General features: G+C 35.8%; 1 long non-coding RNA gene across 2 annotated transcripts; it reads left to right on the top strand.

Moving 5' to 3' along the window:
* The first annotated feature begins 877 nt into the window (after nucleotides 1-877).
* LOC111242566 lies at nucleotides 878-3,940 on the top strand. Of its 2 annotated transcripts, XR_002669744.1 has the most exons (3): nucleotides 878-1,352; nucleotides 3,005-3,053; nucleotides 3,619-3,940. It is a non-coding gene; the product is annotated as an uncharacterized LOC111242566 (long non-coding RNA). The 2 variants fall into 2 exon arrangements; XR_002669743.1 differs by lacking the exon at nucleotides 3,005-3,053 and having other exon boundaries at nucleotides 882-1,352.
* The last annotated feature ends 5,052 nt before the right edge of the window (nucleotides 3,941-8,992 follow it).

Genomic DNA, 8,992 nt, shown 5'->3' with positions numbered 1-8,992 from the left:
ATTATTCTTCTGAGTGTCCTCACAAAAGGTCTACTTATCTCTTAGACCATCACAGAGAAAATGAGGATTCTTCAAGTGAATCGGATATTTCCATATCTAAGAAAGAAGCCTTACCTTGTGAAGGTGAGTTATTATTGGTAAGAAGACTTCTTGGAAGTTAATCAAAAGAATAAGAAATTTCACAAAGGGAAAACCTATTCAAAACAAGATGCAAAATCTTTGAAAACACTTGTTCATTAATTGTTGATAGTGGTTCCTTTTGCAATTGTTGTAGTTCTATAGTGGTGAACAAGTTAACCTCACCTACTATTCCTCATCCCAAGCCTTATAAGCTTCAGTGGATAACAGAGGATGAAGAAATAGTAGCCAACACACAAGTAATCATACCAATATCCATTGGCAAATATGAAGAAAATGTTTTATGTGATGTTGTTCCAATGGATGTTAGGCATGTATTACTTGGTTGACCATGGCAATAGAATTCATCATAGATAGCGCTCAATAGATAGCGTTTTTTTTTTAAATAAGCACTATCTATGAATGCACAGAACAATAGATAACACGTATTTAAAAAAAACGCTATGTATACATATGACAATAGATAACTTTTTTTGGATAAGCGCTATCTATATGTAATTAATATTTTTTTTAATTAATAATTTAAAATAAACTAATAGATAACACTTATTTAAAAAAGCACTATCTATTTTAATCTAATAGATAGCTCTTTTTAAAAAAACACTATCTATTAGTACAATAGATAGTGTTCTTTTAAAAAAGTGCTCTCGATTGAATATTAAAAAATAAATTAAAAAAGGTTTTTAACGCTAGGTGTAGTGAGAACGTGGATTCGTTACCGGTTGAGAACAAAATTAATTATATTTTCTGTCCTCATTTCTTTTCTCTTTATTTTTTTACTTCTTTCTTGGAGCTGGGTCGAGAAATCCAAAGAAATTGGCGAAAGAGAATTCGGGGTCGACGGCATGCTTAAATTCGAAAGCTCGTTCTTCTTTTTTCTTCTTTATTTTCTTCTCTTGTTCTTTCTTTGTTTTCATTTTTTTTTCTTATCTAAAACTGTAGGACCACAGGGGAAATAGCGACAGACATTAAACGCTGGGAGAGAGATGAAGGCTTGGTTTTAAAGTGGGTAAAGGGAAGATAGAATCAGAGGATGGTGAGCATGATTTTAGGGTTTCGGGGATCCGAATTGGGGATTTAGATGAAACCTGAAAAAGGGGCTAGAGAAGGAAGGATAGAGACACCTAATCAAGCATTTTGAGAAACCTAAGGGTGAAAGAGAGGACTGAGAAAGTCACGGTGTTCGGTGGGAGAGTGCAGGAATCAAAATCCAGGTATGAGGAGTTTTTTTTACTGTACTCATTTGTTATATGAGGTCTGACATGTTCTCCTATCTTAATGCTCATTCGGGTATCTTATGAGGGGAGTTGAGTTATCGTTTGTGCATAAAAAAATTGAGAATTTTCTAATGTTGCATTGGTTTTGTTCAATCTGTAAAATGGCTTTTGAGGTTAATGGGTTTTGGTAAAAGGGGGGGAAACGTTCTGGGAAAAAAAGTTGTTTTAAGGAAATTGGGGAAAATGCATGCAGGAGCAAACATTGAATTTGTGTGAGATTCAGGAACATTGTATTGTTAGGAACATTGTATCTTAAATTGAAAATAAACTTATAACCAAGAAATGAATTTTATGATCAATCAATGCACTGGCTGGAAATTTTTATAATGTGATTGTGCTTTCCGTTTTTGAGCAAGGTTGATATGCATTTACAAATGAATGGGCATGTGTTTAGAGTAAATTTAATTATGAATTNNTNTATGAAATGAATTAAGTTAAACTAAAACCTAGTTAAGCAGTTCATAATCTTGATAATGTAGAGATCACATCATTCTTATTTTATTTTACTCTGTGTTAATCAATTAAAGGAAACAGGTCTGTTTTTGGGGAAATAGGATAAAGTTGAATGAAGTTTTATAATGAGATATTAGGACATTGGGAACTAAACTGAATGTGTTTGTTTTTGGGTGCTTATCTAGGTCTTTGATTTTAATTCTTGTTTCATAAATTTGTTATGTTAATATTGAGCGCATGTCTAGTTATAAAATGTGATTTTGGTTAATTTGAAAAAGAAAAGATTTGATAATTTAAATCTGGAAAATATTATTCATGTGAAACTGATCCTGGAAATTATGGGATACAAGAGATAAAGGAATTTACAAATGCTGAAATTTGTTAAGTTTCTATAATCTATTTATTGTCGTTATAGTTTCCTTAGCTGTTCAGGGTAGTTTTGAATTTGTGGTTTAAGTTTCTAGGATGTATTGTATGTTTGTATAGGGTTGAGAAAGTTAACGGTGATGATTGCTAACGTTGAATCTATAATTGAGTGATGCAAACGGTGATGATTGCTAAAATAGTTTTGAGCTAGTAATAAAAGTCTTGTTCCCTGATATTAAGTGTATAGAAAGATCACAAATGCATGCTCATTAGGTAAATGAATTGGAACTCTGGTGGTCTATACTGTTTGTGGTTAACTGTCTATGTAATTCCATATGAATTGTATTTGCCGTGAGGATTTGTGTGCAGGTTGTTTACTGTCCTGTATAGTCTAATCGGATTACACAGTTTTGTTGGATCTCTTGTAGGCACTAGTTGGTATTGTATTTACTCAAAAACTGTTATAGACCAGTTGTAATATGATATTCGTGATTTCATTTAGAGGTTGTTGTCTGGTTCATGGTGTTACTGATGCCTAATTCATTGTTTAATTTTCTCTCAACATTGGTTGATAACTTGTAATGCCCCACTACCATCTCGGTTCAGCAATGATCAAGCTTAAATGGAAATTATTATTATTATTTTTGTTGATTTTACTTTTGCTTTGGTATATTAAGTTATACACCTCTTTTTACATTTATGTTGATTCTTAATCTTTATCTAAATATAGTTGTTTTCTTTTTCAACTCTTTCATGTAAACATTTTCAAGGGTGCTGCCACCATTATGATCAACTACATTGATGAAATCCAAGCTCAAGGTTTTGAGTTTATTTAAATATTGGAGGAGGACGTAGGATTAGTTATTATCATTTTGGTTCCATCCTTCCTACACCTATAGATTTCATTTGCACTATGAGGACTCGACCCATATCATTTCATCTTTACATTTTATATGTAATTAAGTTTGCAGTTGCGTACTAGCATAATGAATATAACTAACGAGCAATGGCTGATGAATAGATATTCTTAATATTTCAATTTATAAAATTAAAATTTAGCATTTGCCATTTTTGTAAATTTTAGATGCACGCAAACGTGATAAATATGTCCTTTAGGAACTAATATTAAATTATACAATGACTGGTGTTGGAGGTCCTTATGAGCACAATTTATGTGTGATAAATGATAAATAAGTAGTTCGTATTAATCATGTTAATTTGATAATATCTCACGTGTTTGCTGAGGTTGGTCATTGAAGGAAGTTCCCTAGGATCCAAAGCTATTTAAATCCAAATGCTTCTGCAGTTAATTGAACAATTGAATGTCACCGTCTTGAATTAATGCTGATATTTAAATCCTAATGTTTATATTTACTCAATTCAGGAAGGATTTTGATGCAGAGAGAGAAAAAAGAATTAGAAGATTTTAAAAGGTAATTGGAGACACAATAGAAGTTAAAGCAGTGCAGAGATCGTCTAACATAAATGGCTGTTATGGAATCCCTTGGGTTAATTATAAGGGTTGGCAATGAGATTTGTACATTTTGGTAAGATACAATTTGTAGTTTCCTATATCAGTATATATTGATTTGCTCTTTATTGTCTAGAGCAAAACAATTTATTTCAGGTCATGGACATACTTGGCCCAATCTTTGGGATGTATGGAATTCTCTAGCCAATCATAAGATTCAGATTCTTCCTTGTTAGTTATTAATACTTGAGACTTAAGACTGAGAAGAAATATTCTTTAGGGCTGAATGATCCCTCTCATTATCTTTTATTTATAATGAAAATCACAAGAGTACATGGAACACCAAGAGTCTGCACTAGACTACTAGGTACAAAACTAGGAACTGAACATTAATTATTCTGCAGACTAGCCTAAATGATGATACCTATATGTAATGAATTGGTGTTAGTTCAAATTTAAAATCTTTTCGCAATCTTGGTATGAAAGTTCAAAGCTTTGGATCTTTCCTTGAAATGCAAGTTATTGAAAAATGTAATGCAGCGAAAAAACGTAGTTGACTACTAAACAAATATAGTCGATTGAATTAAAAGAGTGCATGGATAGAAAAAGCAAACACTGATTTTTATACTGGTTCGGCCAACAATGCCTACATCTAGTGTCCTTCCAACCTTGGAATCAAATGCACTATAATGGTTGCGGTTCTTACAACAAGGAATTTATAGAAGCACCACGCAAAAATATAAATCTCCTTTCTAACCCAAACCCAAATATAGCTGCACACAAAAACCAGAATTGCAGTAAGAATCCCTTCTCCTACAATCTGCACCCACGTTGAACAATCCTCAACATGTCACCAACACTCTTCACAGGATGCCAAGCCTATCATAGCACGCTTCACAGGTTGCCAAACTTATCACAGCACGCTTCACTGGTTGCCAAGCCCATCACAACACACTTCACAGGTTGCCAAGCCTTCAGTCAAATGCAGCAGTCTTCACAGGATGCCAAGCCTTCAAGATCAAACCAGAAGCACCTTCTTTGTGCATATGTTGATCAAACAGTAAGCGCAATTGACTCCTCAATCTGAATCTCTCTCAAGAAAGATCACCACCGTCTTCTTGGAGAATTCTTTGAGCGTCTGAAATTGAGAGCTTTCTCTGAAACAAGAAAATGAAAATGTTAGATGACAAAGTCTTAGAACAAATCGTTAACTGTTTCTATTTATAGTTTTCCTGTCAGTCTCAGTTGAATGACCTACTAATAGAGTCGACTGCATTAAATCAGTTATAACAAACAGTCAACACACAAGATCCTCAGTCAACAAAATTAACACACATTTATGACAGTTGACCCAGTTAGTTAATCCTAACTAACTTTTGAAAATATAGCCGTTGGAGCAATTACGCAAAACATAATTCCAAATACAACAGTAATACAGTCGAATAAGTGACCTACATTGTCGACTGACTCATGAAAAAACACTTTGAAATTCTTTTCATCTCAAAATCTCATCAAGTACACATGTACAAAATCTGTACAAAGATTTTAGCTTAATCGACTCCATTACCAGTGTAGTCGACTGAATTGAACCTTTGTTACAACAAATATAAGTTCATAAAAGTACTTGTGAGCTTTTCTTTGGAAATGTGTAACAGTAATCAAAAACATTTTAACACACATTTCAACACAGGCATGTTCCATATATATAACACATAGTCAATCATAGGAACATCCATGTAAAATAACAAAACATGTTCAATAGAGACAAAGTTCAAAACAGTATAGCATATCAACTGAACATGTAGTATTGGAACATATGTACTGTTATTAAGCAATGTGTTGTCATCACCAAAAACTAGTTTGATATAGAGTTTGTGTTGTCAACAATCTCAACATAATCATCTCGGAAGTGGCCACCTGCCCTCTGCGAAAGGACTCCATCCTCGCCTCCATCATGGACATATACATGTCCCTCATCTGAAAAGGCTTAGGCTGTTGTGCCGGTGCATCTGCAGGCTCATCCTCCTGCTTGCTGCTGCCCTCCTAGGACGTCTCCTAGGAACTTCTCTAGCCGGCTCATCACCTACACAGTACTGACAATAGTAGGAGGCATCAATAGCCCTCATCGACCTCTCAAAGGGTGGAATTGCAGTGTCCACTCCTGCCTGCTGGCACAAGTATGTAATTAGGGATGGATGTCCCAGTGGTGTCCTGCTGCTCACAGTGTTGGCGCAACTCAGAATTTCGTTGGTAATAATCTTACCAACGTTCACGTCCATCTGCCTCAGCATATAATAGATGACCAAAATCCGATGCAATTTGATGTCAGAAACATGAGAGCATGGCTAGATGTTGGCATGAGTAAATGCCATCCAGTACTTGGCTAGGGGAGCCAAATCTGCCCTAAGGATGTTAACCGGTGCTCCATTAGGGTTTCTCTGAAAATTTCTTCCAAGGATGCACATCACTCTCTCAATATCTTCATAATCCCTGACCTCCCCTAGTATAGTAGCATACCTGCACTACTCTCCTGGCCACTTAGTCCATAAGAAGGCGTTAATGGTGTCGAGGTCATAACTGATCAAATGTCCCCTCACGTAGCTCATGTATCTCCCAGCTGATATTCCTCCTCTAGGCAAGGCATTAGCATAGAACTTCTTTACCAACTCAATACTTGCAAGTCCTGGATATGTAGTCAGTCTCTCCCAGCCTCGCATTTCAATCTCCAAACCAAATTCTGGAGCTAAGTCAGGGATGTACATGGCCTTCCTCTCCATTAGCAAACGCCTCTCCTGGACAGTAGCATAATGCTCTTCATGCTTCCTTGAGAGGAACCTAGAAGAATAAAATCTCCTAGGTCTCTCTGGCTCCTTCCTTTTGTTGCCCATAGTTTTAACCCTTCTCGAAGTAGACATTCTTGTATCAAATAAATCCAACAATATTCATGAAACATCATTAGAGGTTAATACATCATCAATTTTATAACTCGGATCACACAAAATCTAGTTTTGAGGGAAAACAGGGCCCCTCAATAGACAAACATCAAAAAATTCCAACAATTAGGCAAAATCTGCTGCAGACCGTTGTTGACGGATTGGCAAGCGTACCAAATCGTTCAAGTAATATAATTGGAGTAACCCAATATCGTTCTTCCCAAGAGACTCGAAAGGCTTTCTCGTTCACGTGAATTAAAATAATAAGACTTGAAAATAAAAATTTAATTAATGTGATTTGAGAACAAAAATATTAACATGCAAAAGAGATTGATTCAATTGACAAAAGAAAACAATGGATGAATGAAGTTGTTGGGGGTTTACAATTTCATCTTATTCGCTCTCTCTTATCTACTCCTCTTGAATTTCTAGTTTGATTAATTAATTGTCATGCGACTTTCTTAGCCTACCCTTAACCCGATCCCTCGGATAGAAGAGCCTAATATTAACTACTGGCTTGCTATCCCTAGGCTCCCCTAGCAATTAATACCGCATTACAGAGCAGAAGTTAACGCAATTGATCATCCTACCCCTATCCCTACGTGGTATTGCAAAATCAAGAAATTACTCACCAGTTCATGACATTACTGTACGTCCCCGTATCAATAAAGACAAACAACAATTACCGAATGAGTTAAACGATAAAGGCCTTAAGCACAAATGAGAACCCAACAATTAACCATCAAACATATGGAAACCATATAAATAATCAAGAGTTTCAATAAAAGAGAGTATCAAAAGATTACATTGTTTCCCCCAACAACAATAGGGTTTAGTTCACCATAGACATGGTGAAACTAGATGAAAAATGGAAGAAGAATGGAAAAGAAAACCATAGAAAAGATGAAAAGGAGCCTAAGCATCCAAGAGATCCTCTCCAGAGAGCAAAATTAGGTCTGGTCGTCTTCCCCTGTCAAAAGAATGACTCTGAATTCGAAATAGGGGTATTTATAGGTGAGGAGCACAACAGAAAATAGGCCCAGGCCCAGTGGACCACTGCCCGGCGGTTTAAGTGTGTCGCCCGGCGGTTTCCCATAAGCCTCCAAACCGCCCGGCGGCAGTCGTCACTGGCCGGCGGTTTCCCTCAAAACCGCCCAGCGCCAATTCTGGTGCCTACTCCTCGCCTTAGACTGCCCAACGGTGTAAGTTTCCGCCGGGCGGTGCGTCGGCTCTTCAAATCTTAAATTTTCTTCTCTTTTCTTGAGTCTACGACTTTTATCTTCAGCTTCATTCTTCATTTCCTCAAAATAGCTACAAAACAATGCAAAACAAGCATAATATCGCTAAAAACAACTTTTGACTCTCTACAGACTCATTTATTGAGTTTTGCTTGATTCTAAGCTCATTCCAAGTAGTAAAGCGTGTAATTTGGTCTAAATTAACATATGAAAATAACTGTTTTTCAACCTTCATCAACACCCCAAACTTAGAACTTTGCTTGTCCTCAAGCAAACAAAACAAAACAACGCACTAAACAAAACTTGGCTTTATCCTTTTCCATCCAATGGTTCAATAATCCCAAAATACATGACAAAACTACTCAATTCAGTATCCTCGGTGAAATCCAAAATAAGATGTATTTATGCTTTCAATCCAGAGATTGCACAACAGATGTTATACATTATGAATGACCAATCCACTAAGCAAAAATGCACTCATGACAATTAACAGTTCATACCAAGCAAGTGTTTCACTCAATCACTCAAGTGTTTAAGGTGACACTCCAACTCTCTATTGTTCACAAGTCACATGAAACAAAATTGCCATTCATCTCAAACAATCAACATCTTTACATGCAAATGCCATCAAAAGGACTTTTGCAAGGCTTGTAATGAGGTTGGGCTAACAAGAAAAATTGGTTTTACCGGAATACAAAGTCCTTGAGTTAAAAGAGCTTTCATAAAATTTAACAATTAAGCACAACTCTCTTTCTCACCAATCTCACTTATTCCCAACTTCTTCCCTTTTCTTTTTCTTTTGCATTAAGCTCTTTCTCATGCTTTTCTTCTTTTCTTTTCTTTTTCTCATGAATTTTTCTTTTCACAATATTTGAGCTCAATGCTTTTCACTTGCTTTTTCAATTTTCCCCCAAACAACCCCAAACTTGAACCTTTTCATCAATACAATTAAGCTCATCCCAACTCAAGGTAAAGAATTTAAAGACAAGGGTTCACATCCTGTTTAAGGTTAAGGTTCAAAAAGGGTATAACATTTCAAGCATTTTAGGTGAAAATTTGGCTAGAGAAGGGTTCTCAAAAATGGCCTTGATCATATGACATTTACATGCAATTCAA

This window comes from Vigna radiata, chromosome 9 (genome assembly GCF_000741045.1).
Source record: "Vigna radiata var. radiata cultivar VC1973A chromosome 9, Vradiata_ver6, whole genome shotgun sequence".
NCBI classification, from domain to species: domain Eukaryota; kingdom Viridiplantae; phylum Streptophyta; class Magnoliopsida; order Fabales; family Fabaceae; genus Vigna; species Vigna radiata.
This window is presented reverse-complemented; position numbering and strand designations above follow the sequence as displayed.